The 23466-nt window shown below is 29.5% G+C and overlaps 1 long non-coding RNA gene across 1 annotated transcript; it reads right to left on the bottom strand.

Moving 5' to 3' along the window:
* Positions 1-12574: 12574 nt before the first annotated feature.
* On the bottom strand, positions 12575-18872 carry LOC107872906. Its single transcript, XR_001675020.2, has 3 exons — positions 18392-18872; positions 16453-16488; positions 12575-14395 (listed from the first exon to the last, which is right to left on the bottom strand). It is a non-coding gene; the product is annotated as an uncharacterized LOC107872906 (long non-coding RNA).
* Between the last annotated feature and the right edge of the window lie 4594 nt (positions 18873-23466).

The raw sequence follows: 23466 nt of genomic DNA, 5'->3' as shown, positions 1-23466 counted from the left end.
TTCAGCAGTAGCTTCTACAGTGACATCCATCTGGAATGCTAGAATTGGTAAATGTTAATCACAGAGATACAAAAATAATGAAAAAGGATAACTCATATGTTTTAGCAAATCAAATAGGTCTTCCTCCTATTTCAAATTATCCCAAATAAATTTTATTTCTGCTGCAACGGATGGATCAATTGTTGGGACAAATAATAACATGAGGAAGACCTGTATTATATTTACAACTGATGAACCATCTGTTGCAACATATGACTTATTTGTTTAGAAAAACTAAAATAATAGAAAGTCTTGATTTAATTTATCCCAACAGATGACACATCCATTGCAGCAAATAGGTCATCTGTTGGTACAAATAAAAATGGTACATTGAGTAAAGTTGTTTAATTTGCTAAAATAGATAAGACATATATTGCAACAGATACTGTATTTGATGCAACAGGTTAATCAACTGTTGCAACAGATGTATATATCTGTTTGATAAATTCCAGCAGATGTATCATCTATTGAACAGATATGTATCTGTTTGTTTGTTGGAACAGATGTTATATATTCACCTTCTTTAGCTCGTACTGCTCTCTTGTGGCCCTTGTACATTGCTCAATAGTACAACACAAAGATAGCGGAGTTGCAATTTCACTTTTTTGGATGCTTGATAATACCTTAGAAATTACTTTTCTTCTCCTCTTAGCCTTAATCTCTAATGGAGTGGATGGATATGAAATCCTCTTTGATGGAATGACACCCATCTTAGATGTCAATTCCTTTACAGAAGTAGTTAATGCATTAATAGTATTAATCAGTACATCATGTTTTGTCTTGCAGTCTTGACATTTGCATGCAGAAAGTCACTAGGAGGGAAAAATTTTTATAACCAATATGATCATACTCATAATGGTTTATTTTAAAAACTGTAAGAGGAGCATCATTAGCCCCAACAGCAGCACCAATACCACCAACAACAACTCCATTACTACTAACACCATTATCAACAATAAGCCCACCCTCCAAAATTATTTTTCTTGTGATGGTTGTTGCTCCAAACAATTTCATTTTTATTCTATCAATGACCTTAGGGCCCGATAAAGTTTGCACAGTTCCTAAAGTAAGAAAAAATAACATCTTCAACTCTTGATTGGTTGGAACAAGCGACGGATGCACAATCTAACATAAATCACTACATATATTAGAATGATGATTAGATCATTCAAAAAAATTATCAATTAAAATAAAAACTTAATTATAATTATGCTTACTGCATCCTTCGGGGGGTTGAAGAGATAAAAAAATTATATTTTTATCAGTTTTGGCCGACAACCATCTCAAGATTCTTGGACAGAAAACTTCTTCCTGGTAGTTCACTTGTTGTTTCAAATAAGGAATGACTTCAAATACCCAAGCCTATAAAATAACGCTAATAAATGAAAATTATTATTGAATAAAAAAATAAATCATATCATAAAAAAAGAACATTTACCATGAAAGCCTATAGAAAGCGATATAAGTTGATTGTCTTTGGCGCTAATGGAGTCAACAAATATTTGACAGTCATTTTGAAGATTTCATAACCTTAAGGATAGTTGTTAAATACCTCAAGATCCTTGGAGAGATTTATTAAACCAAGTGGTATGTTGTTGTTAACGTCTCTCACCTAAAGAATATTATGTACAAATCAAACCAAGCACAATGATTGTTTGTGCTTCTTTGAAAGTCTTTTACCTTTCAACGCTTTTATCAAATTTTGTTTATGGAGATTGGACCAACAAGGGACACCAAGTCTTTATGATCACTTGACTTGCATTTGCCTTTTTTGGGTGTGCGGGTATTTTTTTGGGTTAGAATACGTATAGCTTGAGAAGGAGGAGGAGGATAACATTTTAGTCCAGTAACTATGGCAAACTTCTTCCAACTAAAACAAATAGGAATGTCACAGTAATTTATCCACACCCCATCCATCTTATCTTTATTTTCTTATATAAACCTACACTTGAGAAGATCATATATCATTTTCATTTGGAAATGAGCATTGTTGTCCTCCGTCAAATCAAGATATTGCCCAAAATAGTTGTCCCTGAAATAAGATCCAGTTTTTATTCTCGGAGTATTTTTCTGAAGGCGTCGAAATATTTTTCCATGTTTGACTTAACCACAAAATCACTCATTAAATATGTGGCACTATCGCACTGCATTCTCATAGAATAACTATCAATGCTGAAGGTTTTGACCAACTCTTCGGTGGAAGGGCTATTAGCATATGGATCATCTCTTTTGAAAAATCCCCCCCCCCCCTCATTTTCATTATCTTATGCTCCTGATTGAGATAGCGCTTGTAAAGCAAGCTCATAGAGTGGTGGATACAGCCTAGCTGCTTCACTTGTTCCTTTACTTGGACTTGATTCGATTTTTTTTCTTTTGGGAGTCATATTATTTAAAATTAACAGAAGATAAAATAGATAATAATTGATTAATGCATCATTAAAAAGGATAGCAGTATATCTAACATGTACAACAGTAAAATAATAATTTCAACAGATCACATATTTGTTACACCAAATAGGTTATCTGTTACAACATATAACTATCTGTTGCAACGGATGAGTAATCTGTTACAAATAAATCATTCATTTTGTTGAAAAAGATGATTGTTCTGTGCAATAAATCACATAGCTGTAGCAACATATGAGTGATTTATTGGAATAGTTATCAATTAAACTATTACAACGGATGAGTAATCTATTACAACAATAAAAATAGATCACTCATCTATTGAAATAAATAAATGGTTTGTGCAATAGATCACACATCTGTTGCAACATATGAGTGATCTGTTGCAACATATAACTAACTTGTTACAACGGATGAGTAATCTGTTGCAACAATAAAAACAAATCACTCATCTATTAAAACAGATGACTGGTCTGTGTAATAGATCACACATTTGTTGTAACATATGAGTTATCTGTTGAAACAGTTATCAACAGTCAATATTATTTAGATTTTTTTCCAACAGAAGGGTCGTCTATCGAGACAGTTGAATGATCAGATGAAAAAATTAAGTCTTAGACATGTCCTGTTGTAATAGTTGATAGAATTTTATCCAACAAAAAGTTCACCTGTTGCATCAGATGATTAATCTGTTGTATTTAGATTTTTATTTCGATGGTTCCTCTGTTGCATTAGATGGTAAATCTGTTACATCAAATTTTTAATCAGATGGTTCCTCTGTTACATCATATGGTTAATTTATTGCATCAAATTTTTAATTTGATGGTAAATTTATTGCATCAGTTTTTTAATTTGATAGTTCCTCTGTTGCATCAAATCGTTAATCTGTTGCATCAAATTTTTTATCTGATAGTTTCTCTCTTATATCAGATGGTTAATCTGTTGCACCAGATGGTTAATTTGTTTCACCAGCCGATTAATTCGTTGCATCAGATGATTAATCTATTGCAGATAAGAAAATAGTAGTACGATTTTGTTTAATAGAACAACAACATATCACCATTTTTACCAAGAATAAGAACAAATCAATCCAGCAATGGGCACAACACCAAAAACACCAATATCGTTATTTTATTTATACAAACACAAATAACAAAAATCAAACTTCAAAAAAATTATATTTCACTCCGAAAAGAGAAGAGAAGAAATATCAAAAAATAGAGTTTTATTCAAATCGTATTTCAAATTAAAGTAATAAATATTGAAATTGTTTACCAATACTAGAAAAGAAGAGAAGTGAGAAGTTGGCTCAAGTTCCTCTGTTTCTTCAAAACTAAAAAGGCCATAATTTTTTACCTGTAAAAGAAGAAAAGGGATAATGAAGAACTCGAAGCTGTTGTGGACGAAGAGAAAGGTTGTCATGTTGATTGACGGTTGAAAGTCAAAAAGAAACTCGAAGCCCAACTATTTATCGCCGAAGGTTGAAGTCGTCGGGGATTGAAAGGAGAAATTTGCAGAACTGTTGGTTGGGAGAAACTGTCGATCGGGAGAAAGGAGAGACAGTTGATTTGTAGAGGAGATGAGTGTGAATTGATTTGTATTTTTGAAAAGATTAGAAAGTTTTAAATTAATCAAGTCCACAATTGACTTAATCAAGTTTTCTAATTATGTTTGACCTTTCAAGTTGGTCAATGTCACCAATTCTTCATTCAAGACTTAAAAGACATATTTCCTTCAATTTTCTCTAGAAGCTAAAGGTTGTTTATTTACTATTCATAGCTATTATTTTGATTTAGTAGTTGTATCTATCTATTAGCTAGTATCTGTGTGCTAATTAGGAGTGTATTTATGAATAGTGTCACAATTATTACCACCTTGTATCCGTTTTATTTGTACGTTCTAATAATTGTATCACTTGTTTTCATTCGATTTAGTTTTAGTTGCATTCATTAGCTCTATTATATCAATTGTTATCAACTTATGTCACTTATATTCATTCACTTTCTATTATATAAGCAAAATAATATTTTTACTATGTAATAAGGGATAAAGTTTCTTTGTAAAAGAAAGAATTTCAGATGTATCATTTCCTTTATTTCTTTTTCCTATCTTTTGTTTTCACCCTTTAATTAAAAATTCAATAGTTTGCTGATTAGATTTTAATAATTAAATGTGTTGTTCCTTGCATTCTAGACTTTCATTATCAACATTAATATGTAAATTCTCCAAACCTTTATTATGCATAGGCCTCATAAAATTACAGCTGACAAATCAAAAGTAAAAATTACATATATAACGACATGTTTACTTAATTACAAAAAATCCCAACTTTTTTCAAAATCTCCTAAAATCCCGACATTTGACCTCTGATAATACAAGTTAATCACATTAGATACATACTGCTGATACATGTATTAATTAACTAAGTCAACACCTTTTAAGGAATGTAACAGATAACTTTCCATCAAATCAGCATTAAAGCTAACTAATTAAGGTAAAAAAGCAAAATCAAATCCCACAATTAATGGGAATCCGTTTATTACTCCACTTTGTTAAAACATAAACTCTCTTTTAATATTTTTTTGAAATTGAAAAATCTTCGTTCTTCTTGTACAGATAAAACATATTATTTTTTTATTTGTTATTTTCGATTGTTTGATATGAATATTTCGGTGCTTTTACGTCATTTCGATATTTGGATTAACGAAATCGAGTATGTTGGTTATAAGAGTGATGGAATTCTGATCAGTGAATATGTTACTTACGAAAAACTGATTTCTATAATTGCGGAAGAACTTGAAATCGACGAAATAAGGAAAAAATAGACAAGAGTACTCTCATTTCGGTTATGGCGCGATTTGCAATTGAGCATTCTTTCAATTACTATGCCAAAAGATCGATCAAGAAAAGGTATGTTAAGGGTTTTTTTTTGTAGCAGGTGTTGTTAATTTGTTGTACATTAATTTAAATTTGTATTCAATGTTTGGTTGATGATTGTTTTATAGATTGTTTTTGTGTTTTTATGTTATTAACACTGAGATACATTTTGTTATGAAAATGATACACTTTGCTAATCTTGTATCTCAGTTTATGAAGTTTTAGTTAATTATGTTTCTTGTTGTGTTTTAGTCATGACGTTATGTTAATTTGGTCGAGATACATCTTTATGTTAAAAGATACGTTTTGATCATCTTGTATCTAGGTTAATATATTGATGTCTAATTATGTATCTCGGTGAATATATTGATGTCTTATTATACAGTTTGAAAGTAACTGAATGTTATAAAGTTGAATTTTTGTTTTCATTGATTCAGTTATGTCTTACTATGTCGTTTAGAGGATTATGTTTGGACATTTAAAGCATCATATCGGTAAGTTGTGTTACCACCTAAATACAAACGTCAACCTGGAAGGCCAAAGATATAATAGAAATGTCCTAGATACATGTTGTACAAGTTTCACGCCGAGATACATTTTGTTATGAAAATGATACATTTTGCTCCATCTTGTATCTCCGTTTATGAAGTTATGTTTAATTATGTTTCTTGTGTTTTAGTCATGATGTTATGTTAATTTGGTCAATATACATCTTTATGATAAAAGATATGTTTTGATCATCTTGTATCTAGGTTAATATATTGATGTTTAATTATGAATCTCGGTGACTATATTGATGTCTTATTTTACAGTTTGAAAGTAACTAAAGGTTATAAAGTTGAAGTTTTATTTTCATTGATTCAGTTATATCTGAAGATGTCGTTCAGAGGATTATGTTTGGACTTTTAAAGCATCATCTCGGTAAGTTGTGTTACCACCTAAATACAAACGTCAATTTGGGAGGCCAAAGAAAAACATGCACAAGAAATCAAGTGAAACAATGACATCGAGCAGTAATTATTGTGGGAGATGTGGTTATGAAGGTCACAATAGGCTCACTTGCAAATTCTTTCCAAAGAAGGAGTGACAAATGTAGTTTACTAATGAATAATGTTGAATAGTTCCTTGGAATGTTGCTGGATTTTTTATCTATTTTGTTCGACATTTTAGTTGATGAGATTTTTGGTTTTTTATGAAATTTAGAAAAAGACATTTACCGAAATAAATAGCATTCTTTGTCAATTTGTTATTTTGTTATATATGTTTTGATGGTGTATTTTTTCGTAACACATAAAGTAGAAATTTAGATATATTGAACTGACAATGTTATTATACATTATATTAGTAGTTCTGCCATAGTGAACGATAGAAAATAGATATATTCTTATAGTATGTATCTCCATTAAATTTTAACAAATATGCATCGTTTGTAAAATATAATTTGTCAATATTATTAAGATTTAGTAATATCAGTTCTGCTAGAATTTGTTATGCAGGTTATAGTCAAACATTTTTTTCGATTGATAAAAAGGATTGTAGATACATAAAAATGTAATAATTTGTTGGTTACTATGATTATATAGTAAAACAATTTTCTTATAATAGATACATACAATTTGAGAAGATGTATCTTATGTAAAGTAATAGATACAAGATCTAATAATTCGTTTCACTTGTAAAATGTAATAGGTTAATATTTTTAAGACTTAGTTCTATTAAGTTATGATATAATTTGGTATGCATGTAAGAGACAACATGAATTATCTATAACAAAAAACTGTTATAGATACATAATACGACAATGTTGTGATGGTTAATACCTATATTGTAATATATCTTTCTTTATTTTAGATACATAAAATTATAAAATACAGTAAAACATGTAGCCAATACAATGTCTATATATTGCGTGGAAAAAATATCATAACGATAACATAAATATATCTTTATGTTACTTAGCATTGCGTTAGAATGTTAATGAAAATAGAAGTAATTATTCATTAAAAAAACTTAATGTATACTTGTCTAAACACTACTAACATCATCAAAGTCTATATCATCAACAATGTTTTTGTGAAGAGGCCATTGAATCGTACACACGAATGTATCGATCTTTTAATGCAATGACTATCAATATCCAGTGAAAGGCACCATCACAGTTAATTGGGACAAAGACCTCATCAATCAAATGCCAAGGCTGACCTGCACGTGAAATGAATTCCTTGATGGTGTTAATCAATGTCATCTCCATATCAGCAACCTCATCAGTCTTTGCAGATGTATTTTGTGTGGCAAGCTCGTTGCCAGCATCAGCATCATAGTAATTCACATATGCCTTATCGATGTACACCTTGAAAAAGCAATTTGTGATAGTGTATCTCTTGCTTGGAAAATTCTTCTTCTTGTACTTCTTCCTCAAGTAGTACATGATGACATCCAGATGTTGTTCAAATTGCAAACAAATAAAATATATGTTACATCAACATACCGTAATCATTAAAACTGAAATAGGTACAAATTAAATGTTTTATTTATCTAATGTGATTAATGCAGGTAAAAAACAATTGCTTCAGATAATGAACAAGATACATATTAATACAGAAAGATACATGTTTTGTTATTATGTATCTAATACAAAATGGGGGCTAGTCTAGCTACTGTCTGATCATATGCAAAATTTAATATGCACAAGAGCTCCACATCTAAGGATTTAATATTAAATTAACTTTTATAAACAAATAATGTAAAAATATTTTTACATTATCAATGCATTTAACTTGTTATAACATACTTGTAACTTAATTCAATCCCTAAAAACAAAAAAAAATAAAAAAATTATTTGAGATGCAACAAGTTTACTCTAAGACAGTACAATATATATAAAAGCACTAAGAACATAAAATATTAGATACATGATTATACAAATGTATCTTTGATCTCTACAACATGTATCTCAGTATGAAAAAATGTATCTTGTGTAATTCTACTTTCAGTACCATTTAAACAACACAAGAAACATATCAAAACATTAACAGTAACTCACAAATACAAGTTAATATAACATGTATCTTAGAAATAAAAACATGTATCTATTATATTTAGACTTTAAGTAAAATTGAACAAAACTAGATACAAATCAAAGCATTAATGATCACTCGCATATACAAGTCCACTTAACATGTATCTATGTACTTATGAACTTGTATTTTGTTATATTAATTTCAATAAAAAATAAAATACACAAGATACAAATAACTTAGCAACAAAATAACAGATAAACAATGAAATTCTAAACGTATCATGCAACCCAAAATATGTATCTCGGCCCAACATTCAATAGATTTGAACATGCAATTACCTTGGGAAGTTCATCTCTGGAAATTGCTTCGATAATTCTTTTTCACTTGGCAGGAGCTTTACTTTCAGGACTGTTGGTTCCCTTTTTGTTAAAACAACTTTCTTTTTTCTTGTCCTTAGAATGCTTTTGCCACAACTTCTTCATAATTTGGGGATCGTTTCTATGCTTTAATCTATTTTCATCAAAGTCAACAAATTCATAATCAAAACTTGTGGAAACGAAGTTAACAACTTCATGAGATTCTTTGATACTTTCTAATTGAGAAACCCGATTATTAAAGGAAGGTCCCAAATCTCTATTTATAATGGCAATTCAAACAATGAAGCCTAAAAAATAATTAATCGAAGAAATTACTCAATCAAATCACCTAAATTTTACTTTGTAAACTTAGGCGCAAAATAATTTTTTTGAAAAAAAAAAACGTAAAAATAATTAGAAGAAATTGAAGCGGATTTTAGGGAGGAAAATTACCTTACTTCAAGTTTTGAATTAAATGAAGAAGTTGGATAGAAACCGCTCCACAAATTGTGGCGTACAAAGAGGCAAAAGTGGGTTATTTTTTATAAAGAATATTTTTTGTACCAGCAAAGATCAGTCGCTGTTGGTCCAGTAGAATACCTTCGTTGTCCTGAATCTTGGCCTTGGCGTTGTCGATGGTATCGCTGGATTCAACTTCAAGGGTTATCGTCTTACCCCTTAGGGTTATTGTCGATGGCCTCCCACAAGAAAACTTTGCAGCAAGAGCATATAGCAAATTTTCCTCTTTAATATAACCTTGAATATAATATTAGATGGTTCAAATACAATAATAGGTTCACTATTGATTATATCAACAAATTACAATTGAAATTCCTTCCCAGATGTGCAAGGAGTTGATTTGAATAGTGTTGCATAAGTTTGTGTATCTTGATCGTTTGGGGTAAAGCAGCCGCAGTCATGGGGGGCTAAACTTTCATTGAGATCGCCTGGGAGAAGAGAGAGTAAGAGAGCTAGGGTTTTTTTATCTTCTTTTTGATAAGAAGGCAGTGAATATAAAATTTTACTTTAATTCAAAAGTTTGAGTTAAAGGGAAAGAATGGATTGAAACTGCAGCTGAAATTATGGCGTACAATGAGGAAGAAAAAGGGGTCTTGTTTTTGTAAAGTAAAGCTTATGACTTAAACTTGTATCTCAACTTTTAGTAAAAGTAGTAAATATTGGGATATATGTAATATTTTAAAAGTGAAGGAATTTTTAGTAGTTTTGAAACATAAGTTGTTCGCTTAGGTAATTTTCCAAATCAAAATGACTTGAGCCTATCAAATGAATAAGCGAATGAGCCAGCTCGACAGACAGAGTAAATACCAGAATGTTTGTTGTTTTTCCCTTCGGGGAATGCCCTTCGGGGAATGAACAAGAATAGCCCTTCGGTGGAAACTATTTCCAAATAGCCAAGGACTATTTTTTTTTTTAATTTCAGTTCTTTTTAAAAAAAAGTTTTATGGAAAATCTTTTTTTCAAAAGAACATCACTGCTCTTACTTTTTTTCACCTTTTTTTCCGGTTCTTTTTTGTTGCTCTTGTTTTAAAAAAATTCAAGTGTATAGTTATTTCTGTGTAATAAATTTATAATTAATACATAATCAAGCTTAATATATATCTACTTATTGTATGATGTATATTAAACACACAATAATTAACATATTTTTCCACAATCAAACAAGAAAAAGAGTATATCTTTTCAATACAATCAAATAGAAATTAATTGTTATTCTTGTTTTATCACTCAAGTACCAAAAAATAAGTATTTTTATTGATTGTATACAAACAACATATTTTATATAATAATGATATATATTCATATTTTATACAACAATGATACAATTTTTATACACATCTTATACAATGTATATTCTATACAACAATGATTCAATTTCTATACACTGTTCAATACAATAATTATATAATTTATATATGTATTTTATACAATCTTTAGTTGCAATAGTTATTGAGATGCTATTTTATACAACACTACACATTTTCTATATACATTCTATATAGTTTTTATACATATTTTATACTAATACATCTTTATATAATAACGATACAGTTTTTATGCACATATTACCTAGTTTCTATACATTATCTTATATACATACATATTCTATATAATAATAATAATACAGTTTCTATACAATTGTATTTAATTATTTAAAAAAAAAAAAATCAATTTTTTTAGCCCCAAAAAAATTATAGCCAAACAAAAGAAAATGACTGGAAAAAAAAAAATTAATGGGCCAAAATGGTCCAAGAAGAAAGGGGAGATCCAAATTAGCCGAATGATATAATAATTTAACTAATTGATTAAATGTTGGTCATTTATTTTTAAAATGGTTAGTGGATGTCCTTTTCCCTTCTCCTTGGGTTTTGGGACATGTGCTTAGTAGATGATCCTCTTTTTATTAGTAACTTATGAACCTTTTTAAAACACCAACTAAATATGTTTTTTTGAGCAAATTAAAAATCTTGTAAGAAAACATTAGAAAATTATTTTTGAACTTTTGTAGAGCTACAACATACCATTAAAGTTTTATCACCAAAATAAACATGTCATATGACCCGCAAACCCAAATGAAATATCCTCAAATCTTTATCTATAATAATATCATAAGAAAACTACAAAAGGGAAGCGCAGTGATGATGATGATTATGAGGAAAGACGAGAAAAATGATTTTGTGTCATTTTGTTGAGGTCCTAGGAAAAGTTATTATGATAAGTTATGATCAAGAGTAAGATTTTTTTTCTCCAATATCGAAATTCGAAACTCAAGAGCAAGAATATTGGAGAAAAGAACAATAGAGCCATAATTTTCAGAGTGTGGCTAGCAATTATCTTGATAGAGGTGATAAAATGACCCCTTAACCATCATGAAAAATATATATGACACAATACTTTCAAGAGCATACTATTATTACATTAAATATGATAGCAAAAAAAAAAAAAAAAAGGAAACAGAGAGAGATGCCTCCCAAGGTAACATGGTATCGATAGATCGAGAAGTATATATATCTATATCCACAGACCATGTATATGCATACTCCTATTAAGTAATACTCTCTTCATCTCAATATGCAAAGGCGGAGCCAGAATTTCCACGAAGGGGTTCAAAATTTGAAGAAAAACTAATTAAAGAGAGTTCGACATCTATTATATATAAATAAAATATAATTTTAGCAATCCATAAATAGTATAGTTTTTCGTCGAAAGGGGTTAAGTGAACCCCATTCAAAAGGTTGGCTCCGCCCCTGTCAATATGTGATATATTGATCATAGGATACAAAGTCTTTTATAAAAGAAAAGATTTATAAATTTGTGATCTAAAATCAATCATTTCATTAGAAAGTTTCCAATTTTAACTAAATATTTTACTATAATACATTGCATGTGGTTAAAATTTATGGGATTAAAGAAAAAACTTGCATGCGTAACACACATAATTCAGCTGCAAATTCATTGCTGGCCTTCCGTTTGATCTACATTTGTTAGTTGGACAATTTAATTTATATCTGTTAAGTTTGCACTCATTTCCACAAAAGAATAGTAGTGCATATGCTAGTATACATTGCATTTGCACCCAATTATTTAAAATCTTATATCCGAATACATATAAAATATAAATGCATGTTTATATGATAGAAATTGGGAAGTTGTATAGGGATAATGGGAGGTTCTTGAAAGAGTAACGAGTCATTTGTAGGCGCGAAGGTAAAGTTCAAACTAATTATGGATTCGTTCAAATTCAATAATTTTAACTCGGATTTTGATTGTGTTTAAAAAAGTCATTAAATAAATGCATTCCGGATTCAAATCCATAAAATGTAAATTTTAAATCTATGTTTCTAACTGTGTGCAGTGGGGGAAGCTAGCTTAGGCTAAGGGGTGTCAAATGACACTCCTTCATCGGAAAATATTATTTAGCTAGATTCAAATTTTATTTGTATGTACACATACTATATGTTGACTCTCCTAATTGTTTCTACGTCTGTATACTTTTTATATTGCTGACATTCCTTAGTATACGTGCCTTGTGAACTTATCAAATTGTTTGAAATTTGAACATAGAAAGGGTGGTTACAAACATGAGCTCATGGTTGGTTCAGCATCATAGTCATTGCAGCTCATCCCCCATGACTTTTGCTTTATATTCCTCGTGCCTCTCAAGGAGCATATTCTCCAAATAATTCAAATAATTTTTTTCATCTCTAATAATGCCATAAATTGCTCGACAGAAAAGAAAAATATTTAGTACACGTAATATTGATAGCTAAATGTTAATCAGCAACACCGACGATCCAATAGAATTAATTGCTTAGATGAACTCATTCCACTAGATGACATTATTAATCCCATCAATTTGTTTATTAAATTAGTTAACATATACTTTGATTAGTATTACAAGAGTTGATTGCACAATCTTTTGCTGGCCAAAAAAGGCTAAGGGAGAAGGACATTATGTAAGAATAGGCCAGCAAATGCCTAGATTTGTGGCAATTCTGATTCTTTAATGCTTTAATATTTTTTTTGGGGGGGTCACAAGATGAGAGTGGATTGGTTATAAAAATAAAATACTCATTTAATAGAGAAATTTATTAGCACCCTCAACGAGAAGAGGTAGTTGCTAGGATGATAAGCATCCTCCAACTTCAAAATCGTGAGTTCGAATCACTAAGAAAGCAAAAGAGGTGAAGCTCGGAGAAGAGGTAAAAAAATGGGCATTCTCATCAAAGTTATCGGAGAAACAACTTTAATTATTCGCGTCGTTTTAATTCATGTGACATTAATTTTTTAGTCTATTGAACAATGTTATTTTATATTATAATTAGAGAGATAACTCAAATTTATATTTCTTTTATTATTACTGAAATACGTAACTTATCACCAAGTAAATTTTCAAAAATTAGTTTAAATTACAAATTTTAAAAGTTTTTTTAGATTTCTTTATTGTCAAATCAAACGGTATTGAGGAACGGAGGGAACTACATTTTTTCTCATTATGATTATACCAGTGGGACAGAACTGACTTTGCTTGCAGGCTGCAGCTCCATCATCTGAACACATGTGTAAAAAATTGAATTGTATAAGATAAGTAGATCTTTTTTTCTTCCACCTTTCTTTGAATTTATAGGTTTTTGTTTGATGCAGCAAGCAATAATGATCATATATATCAAATTATTAACACAAACTGTGTGAGTCAAAAAGCATTTATAAGTACAGTTTGTATATTTGGTCCTTACACATTATTATAAAGAGATCGACGTCTTAATTAGTTGATCTAATGATGCTAATCATCGTGCAAGACTAATATTTTTCCTTTCCTTTTTACTCATTTGATTTTGTGTTTCAATTTAAGAATATATATTGCTATTGTGTTTAACTCAAGAAGTAAAAAGAGACAACATATTATGCTCTTAATGATGAAATAGAACCAGTTCGAGGTTCACTCAGAGATGAACTAGGCACGTAAGGAATTCGACCACTATGAAGAAAGTTTCGAGAGTTATGAAGGAAGCTTCAAGCTCATTTATCGATCATAGATTAGGACGGAAATTCAATTCTATAAAATCAAATCTCTTGTTGTTCCTCATCAGTAGCTAGCTCATGAGTGGTAGAGCAGTTGGAACTTGGAACTATTATGAGACTCTAATAATTCCGTCATACCATCAAGTCTCTCAATATCTGAAACGTGAACAAAATAATTAATATGAGAGTCTACTAACATTGTATAAACCAATAGTAAAAGGATGAATGAGTCTGGCCATGTGCATATTAAGATCAAAATGAATCAAAGGTTACTTGATTCCAGACTCCATCCTCCTGGTTTGGTTGAGATATTTCTCATTTTCTAATGTTGGTCCCAGAATAATGTACCTTATTTATCATTATGTTTTCTGGACTTTCTAATAAGCTTCCAATATCAACTGCACTACAAAAGCATTACACTTGGTTTAATGGTTACAACATGGTTATGCTGATGTGATGTGTACGATATCCCAAAATTTATTACGATAATTTCCAATTTTAAGGGCCCACTGATTATTTCGTTTCCAAATTTGTTTCTTTTTTGTTTTCTTCTCTTTTTATTGTTTATTTTTTGTAATCGAAGTAGCCTTACCTGCTTCTTCATGTGCACCATTATTAAGATGAAGTCAAGAATCATGGCCCTTCGATATCCATGTGGTTCCCAAGTGAATGTGATGGAGATATGGTCAGTATGATTAAATTCTACAGTTCATTTGAGTGATGGATGTGAGCGCTTGTTAAATATTTTCTTCGTTTCAAAAAGAATTATTTATTTTGATTTGACACAAAGTTTAAGAAAATAAAGAAGATTTTGTATCTTGTGTTCCCAGATTTAAGTTATGTCAAATGTATCAAAATGTTCCTAATTAAACATGTCACGTGAAAAATTAAAATGAAGTATTGCAAAAACAAAAAAAAAAAAAAAAGATCAATCTTTTTAAAACGAATTAAAAAACAAGGTAGGTTATTTTTTAAAGAAATTAAAGGAAGTACCTCTTTTTTATTGTTATATCACTATTAACATTAGCAGACAAGAAGGAATTGTAATGACCGGTATATGATCTTTTTGTTCTTTTGGACCTCTATTTCTTTAGTTTGAACCTTCCGGTAGTTTCATTGTATTGTTTATGACTTTGCGAGAATGAGTGAGGCGATTCATGGGGTGATTAGATGAGGATTGAGTGATATTTTCAGTTTTGAAGTGAATTAACAAGCTAAGCTTGGAATGATATTCTAATAATTCCATTAGGTTCAGAAGATGATGATTTTTGAATTGGTTTGAATCCCAATTGTTCGGAGATATTTTTAACCTTTGATTGGATTGGATCTTTGAGATTTAACAAGGGTGTCACACCCTAATAATTCACTTATATTTACTTATATTGGACTAGAGGTAGCAACACCTACTTTCTTCTCGTCACATTTTCATTATTAACCATACAATTCGTTGGTTTGATTTGATTTAACATAAGATTCAAGAAACTAAGACTTTTAAATTTTGTACTCTTATATTAAAGATACGTAAAATGTACCTAAATATTCTTTAATTTCATGCTCTTGAATATATTAAGTGAAAGGTCAGAATTAAGAAGCGGCTAAGAATTTTTTTTTTTGAAACAGATTAAAAAAAATAAGTAAGCTAAACAAATTCAAACAAATGATGTACTCCCTCCATCCCATTTTATGTGTCGTCATTTGACCGGATATGGAGTTTAAGAAATAAGTAAAGACTTGGTAATATTTACTAAATTGTCCTTTATCAAAAAAATTTGCTACTCTTTTTTTTTTAATTAAGTGAGACCAATAAGGATAAAAGTGAAATTGTGTCTTTAAATAGTTACCAAATAAGGAAATATGACATTCTTCTTAGAACAGATCAAAAAAAAATAATAACACATAAAATGGGACGAAGGGAATAATTAATTTCCACCACCCTTTTTCTCTTTTATCCTTCATATATATAAAATATAATTGTCCCTCTAATTCGTCCTATATATTGGATCTGACAACTTCTTTTATTAACACGACGTGTGATTATGGTCATACGCTTTGTCTCGAACCCCAATTATTTCTACATGGTTCTGATTAATCATTTTTCTCATCTTCTCCTCGAGAAGAAATCAAATCTAACTTTATTTGTTTGCTAAAAGAAAACCTGAAAATATTATAAAAATAAATCAAAATTAAAAAGTTTAATGTGAGCATAATCATACCTCTCATTTGTTGTCATGACGAAACATTGCTTTATCCTGTTAGTCAAAATAAAAGAAAAAGTAAGGGGAGGAAAAGAAAATTAAGATATTGAAATTAAGATGTGATAATCCACCTGCTACAACACTTAGCACACCTATAAAGCAAGGGTTAGTGTTGTTTTTAGGTAATAATTCATTTGAGCTGTCCAATAGATGGTGCTTATCAATACTAATACTCCATTATGTAACTTGTTAATTAATTAAGCACCTCCATTTACTGATTAATCCTTCAGAGATTGGATAAGATTATTGATTAGTACGCCAGTATTATCTTTTATAGGTAATTACAATGTGATCTGTCGATTAAAGATAAGTTAAAAAGGTACTTGTTCCACTTCGATATATAATATTCATATTTTCATTTGATTGATTTACCTTAAATTGATGGATTTAATTTGTACCAAATTAAAGATTCGTTAGTAGGCCTCTCATCTATGTCAAATGTTTTGAAGTTAAGGCGCCAAAATTAAAGTCATTTCTTTTTAATTTAATAGTGGCTTGTATGATTGGTGGGGTTTTCCTTGAAGCAATTTCCTTAATTTTGGTGAAAAGGATTGAAAATAATGAATAGGTGAGTAATTAAGTGGAAAGATTAATAAGTTTTTCCAATTTGCAAGCAAAGATTGGTTTGAAAATTGCAGCTTTTGGTTTGAGGGAAAGGCATAGATAGTGGGTAGATATATTATGTTGTGGAGGCCGTAGGAATGGGGATGGAGCTATTTCAACAAGTTAGACCAAATTGTTGTTCAAATGAAGTCCAAAAGGGATTAAATGCCATAAGAGAGAGAAAGAAAGGATCTAGAAAATATGAAAAAGAGTTTAGAAGTGTGTATTTAGGTAAGGAAAACGGAGTGGGAATGGCTAGATTAAGATTAAAGAAATATTACTCTTTCCATCTTAAATAGATACTTATTGTAATTTTTAAAATATATAATTATTATTTTATTATTTTTTCTTGATAGTCATTCTTCTTGTTCTTGAAGACTACAAGCATTTCAATTATAAGATAATAAAGTAAATATATATTCACTGAAAATAGATTATTTATTGCAAGACATAAATAAGGAGATCGAGGGAGTAGATGTTATATAGCAATCGCGCCTAAGTATACATTAGTTTCTTCTTAATTAATGTTTTCTTATAATGATGTGTAAAAATAACACAATAAATAAAGTATCTCAACCAAAATTGAAAGTTAGTGGTTTCTACACGATAGCTTGTTGGAAATAATGATTTCCTTAAAATTTCATCTATGAGTCTCCCTCGGAGAAAGAAAAGATGTATTTTATCAAGGTTTTTAAATACTCATTTCTTCCGTTTATTTTTAATTTTTATTTATTTTTAAAATAAATTTCTACTTTTACTTACAGATTTTGACATATAAAAAAACACGCAAGAGAATTTTCTGTTATATCCTTAACATTAATTGATTATTTTTTAAACATCAATTAATAGAGATAGTATAATAAAATACGCATGTCAATAGTTATTTTCATAATATATGTGTCAAATCAGTCAAATGTAACACGTAAAAGTAAACGAAGTGAGTATCATTTACGAAATTATTTATAAAAAAAAAAAGAAGAGAAATTTAACTACGTATTTGAATACTTGTATATTTCAGTTAATAATAAATGTTTGCATGCATTTTTCTGACCCTTTCAAGGGTGTACGTATTCAGTCAAATTTCAAAGCCTATTCAACCAAACTTTACTACTCGTCCAAACGGTGTCCGAGGATACTTTTAAAATAATCAACGGAAAATCCGCTCATAATGTTAATAAAAACTTTTCAAAAATGGAGAAAAAATCACTCATTTTCAAAAAACTATCTTCTATTCCACCCAATCAATATATTCATGGTTAACAGGGTGCATAAAGGACATAATTGAAAGGGATACCGGCATGTGCATTGCAGATTCAATTTCTGTTCTTTTGACCACTTGAGTTTTTACACTGATGACTTGCTTGTTTTCACCCACAAAACTGCTATGTAAACGAGATTTACATGACATGCTGCAGACATATATATGTTTGTCATCATTCTCCAACACTCTTAACGTTACGAGGCAAATTAAATTATATTTGCCAGCATTTATGGAAAAGTTCGTATTATTGAAACGAAAATTAAATTTGAAAAGGGGAAAACAAGAGTAAAGTAGGAGAAAAGGATGGAGGACTGAAAAAAAACAAGATTTTGAAAGGTTAGGGTGGGAGAAAGTATATAGTTGAATAGTATATGCGTGCATGAATAACGGGAGAAGAGAATTATACGTGTGTGATGTATGAATTGGCATTTACTTAGTTTCAACTTATATGAAGTAGTTTAATATTTGAGCGCATGAAATTTAATCCAAAAAAAATTAATATTTTTTTACGTTTGGGATCTTAGGCTATAACATTTGTTTTTATAAGGATGAGAGTACTTTGAAATTTGTGATTTTAAATGTGTTATGATATTTCTATGACGATAAAAGTTTGTCACTAAATGTAATGAAAAATTCAATTTTAAATTTTAAAAAATATTTTTAAAAAATAGAAAAAATAAACCATTCCCTCCATTTCAATTTGTTCATCTTATCTTATTTAAAAAGAAAATCGTTTCAAAGAGAATATCTCTTTATTTTTTTGGAAACTTTTTAATTCTAACTCTCAGCATGATATGTTTAATATCATAAGATTAAAATATATTTTGGAACATCCTACATATTTTTAAGACCATGTTCATAGAATTCAAAAAGAAAAATTCTTTATTTTTTTAAAGTTTGTATTAAGTCAAAATCAAACAAACAAATTGAAACGAAGAGTAATGAATAACATCGAGAAAAATGGAGAGATTATAAATTATTCCTTCCGTCCTTCAATAATTGTCCATAATTGACTTGACAAACATATTAACAAATATTAAATGATAGAGGTAATTTTTATCATATCACTCTTTGAATATAATTAATTCAATGCTCTGAGAATGTATTAAGTAATAATTGTAATTAATAATTAAGAATAAAATGAATAAATTGTTCATTAATTTTTCAAACTGGACATGTATGATTAAATATTTATTTTTAATATAATGAATAAATAAAAATGACCGGAGGAAGAAGTGCTTAAAGACAAATTTTGTGGTGGACTAATTAAGATTACTAATTAATTGGGGGGGAAGAAATATAAAGCCGACTCTTTATCATCGTGGGACCAAAACAATGACAAATTATTTCATGATATGCCAATTCGAGAACTCTCTTTCACATTTCCTAGCTACTTGTTTTTGGTGGATTCTTTAATTTCTTTCTTTTTGTCACCTCTATTTCCAATAATTAAAGTTAAATATCGTTCTTGATTTGGAAGATTAGATTAGCAACACAAACTCAACTCTCTCCCCATTGCTTTTTTCTTGTCAAACAGAAATAAGGTCCACTCTTTCTTCCAACCCCATGTTTCATTTAATTACTACTATTAAATAGTTGTTATCTTCAACGGTTTTTGGCTTAATTTATGGTAAAGACAATTCAAAGAGGGGTTGGGGGTTGGGGTTGGCAAATGATTCATGAATGAAATCATACACGTACAGCATGGTTTGGTGTGTGCTTTTTTTCTTTTTCATTATTATTTGAGTAGAAAAATAGAAACTTATTTGTCAAGATATTGTAGAGCTTTATTAGGATTTATAGTAAAAAAATTTATGGATATCTTATTTGGATACTTTCATTTAATATGTACCTAAAAAAAAAAAAAAAAACTACGGTTCGCTATATTAAAATTTTTGCTATGCACAGAATTCGAAGAAAAGTCCCACCAAAGATCTATTATACGCTTTTTTACTTCGCATTTTTGCTAGAGGTTGTTTCCAGCCTTACCTTAATATGTACCTGATTATTTTCTTTTGGCACATATATCATTTCAAAACAATTTAAGGTACATGTGACTGGAGTTTAGACAAAAATGATTAAAGTTATATGTGATTGAAGTTCAGTCATATTTATATGAAATTCGCGTAATTAAAGCGGTTGAAATTCAGTTATATGTGCATGAAATTAAAGAAAAAATATATGAAGTTCAAGTAAAAATGAATAAAATTCAGGCAAAAATAATTGAATTTAGACCAAAATTCAGGAAAAAATTTTGAACTTCGGCCATATGTGTCAGAAATCCATATAAAACTTATTGAACTTCGATGATATGTACCTATAATTCAGCCACATCGAACTTCAAGCATCTCATATTTGAAATTGTTCTGAAATGGATAAATTTATGATTTGTGCGCACAGCAGATATGACTAATTATTAGTTATTCCGGAATCAATATTGGGGTTAATGATGTTGTATGTTCTTTACTTTCCTCTCATCAACCCTATAATTTATAAACAAAACAATATATTCCAATTGTTAACAAACAGCTTGCTTCAATAACAACGTAAAGATGCGGCCTGATTGGGACGTAATTATGGGGGTGTTCAACTATTTTATTTATATCCTTTGCCACACGTCTTTGTGAAATAGGGAAGTGCCTCCTAATCAACACTCCAAATGACAAAATACAAAAGGTGTTCAAATTAAACAAGCATTACGTTTCTCACAAAACTCTTATGATTTGTGAACATCTAATAAAATATTCTAAATGAAATAATTTAATGAACAAAATGTCAAAATTCAAATAATGGTACATGAATTGATCTGGGATAAAATCGTACACGCAATATTTATATCAATATAATAAATTTATATATTAATTCAATATAATAAATTTATATATTGAATTCAATAAATTCAATATTTCAGCACTTTGAGAAATGAAATAATCTTTGTTTAGCGAAATTCAAAGGGGCATTGAATTTAGAAGAATTAATTTCTTTTAATGATCTACTGTTGTTAGCTAACTTAACTTGGCGGCTTTTTGACCGAAGAAAATTCTCTTCCAGTTAGAATTCTCAAAAGTAAATATTTTCAACATTTTTCTTTCCTCAAGGTCATTTGCTCGTCTGCTAGTTCTTGAATATGAAAAAGTATTATATGAGAAGGGACTTTTTACAAAAGAAATTAGATGGATAATAGAATCGGGAAAACATATCAACGTTTGGACGGATCCATGGATATCAACTCTAATAGTTTTAAACCTAGTCTTTATTCGATCAGTTGAATGTGAATCTAAAAATGAAGGATCTTACAGATAAAAATACTCATACTTGAAAAATGCAAAAGCTCTAACTTTTGTCTTGTCCAGCTGATATACAAGTAATAGTCTCTATTCCAATCTCCATTACTGGACTATCGGATAATATCATGCGGCATCATACTAAATCAAAAAATTATGATGTTAAATTAGGCTATCATTTAAATAAAAAAAATGTTAGATGTCAACAAGCTAGTTCGAAAAGACCCACTCTAATTATCAGTCCTATTTTAAAAAGTTCTGAAATTTTCTATGGTCTATGAATATTAAAAATAAATATAAACATTTTATTCGAAAATGTATTATAAATGTGCTTCTAGTTAACAATACTGTATCAAAAAGATTAAAACATAATTGTAACGGTTGTAAAGGATGTGGTCTGAAAAGTGAAAGCATATGTTGTTTAGATGTCCTAAAGCTCAATTAGTTTGAAAAATATATCCAATAAATTGGCCTGACGTAGAAAACAGTATAGATTTTGCAATCTGATGAAATGATAATTTTTGTAAGGGAAAAAGTATGAATATACCCCTGAACTTTGATAAATGGTACAGATATGTCCTCCATCGTATTTTGGGTACAAATATACCCTTGCCGTTAATGAAAAAGTACATATATACCCTTGAACTTTGATAAATGGTACAGATTTACCCTCTGTCATACTTTAGGTACAAATATATCCTTCCCATAAATGAAAAGATACATATATACCCCTGAACTTTGATAAATGGTGCAAATATATCTTCTGTCATACTTTAGGGACAAATATACTTTTGTCGTTAATGAAAAGGTACATATATACTCTTCTCACTAACAACTGGACACGTGTCACAATCTTTTTCATTTTCCCTTTTTAATTTAATTTATTCTCACCCTATTCGAAAATAATTTTAATTTAACCCACAAATCGATTTAAATAATAATCCTAATCCAACCCGGTCTAATAGAACCTTCAAGACGCATCTCTATTCACGCATATTCATTTTCTCTTTCTATTAGACCGGGTCGGGTTATTTGAATCGGGTGATGGGTTAAATTAGAATTGTTTTGGGGTGGGGCTGAATAAATTAAATTAAAAAAGGTCAAATGAACAAGATTGTGACATGTGTCACACCGTTAGTTAGATGGGTATATATGTACCTTTTCATTAATGAAAGGGTATATTTGTACCTAAAGTATGTCGGAGGGTATATCTGTACCATTTATTAAAATTCAGGGATATATATGTATTTTTTCATTAATAACAAAGGTATATTTGTATCTAAAGTATGATGGAGAGTATATCTATATCATTTATCAAAGTTCAGGGGTATATTCGTTTCGTTTTTGTAATGCTAATCGATATCCAGATTCTATTGAACTAGCTAAGTTAAATGTTTTTATTATGTGACAAATTTGTAAAGCTAGAAATGCTCTAAAGTTTAATAAAAAAAATTTATGAACCTAGTTAAATAGTAAATAAAGCACTCTTTGACTTTCATGAATATGAAGATAATTTGCTTACTAATCATTCTACTTTGTGTATATCAATTGTCCTAATAATAAGAATATTGTTCTTGTACAAAATGATATTATTTTTTCCACAGATGCTAGCTTACAGAAGTAGAGAAAGATGACAAATAATACAGTGATAGCTATGAAACTGTGATAAATTGCTTCAAGCCTTAAGCGTCCCAATTTAATTTGCTGGGAATGTCATCACTGTTAAAGCACTAGCAATTCATAAATCATTAAAAAATGCAATGAAAAATGGATGAAAGAGAGTGCAAATCTTGTCGGATACAAAGAACGTGATGGATATGAATT

This window comes from Capsicum annuum, chromosome 6 (genome assembly GCF_002878395.1).
Source record: "Capsicum annuum cultivar UCD-10X-F1 chromosome 6, UCD10Xv1.1, whole genome shotgun sequence".
Lineage (NCBI taxonomy): Eukaryota > Viridiplantae > Streptophyta > Magnoliopsida > Solanales > Solanaceae > Capsicum > Capsicum annuum.
Note: the sequence above shows the minus strand (reverse complement) of the source record. Positions and strands in the feature narration are given on the sequence as shown.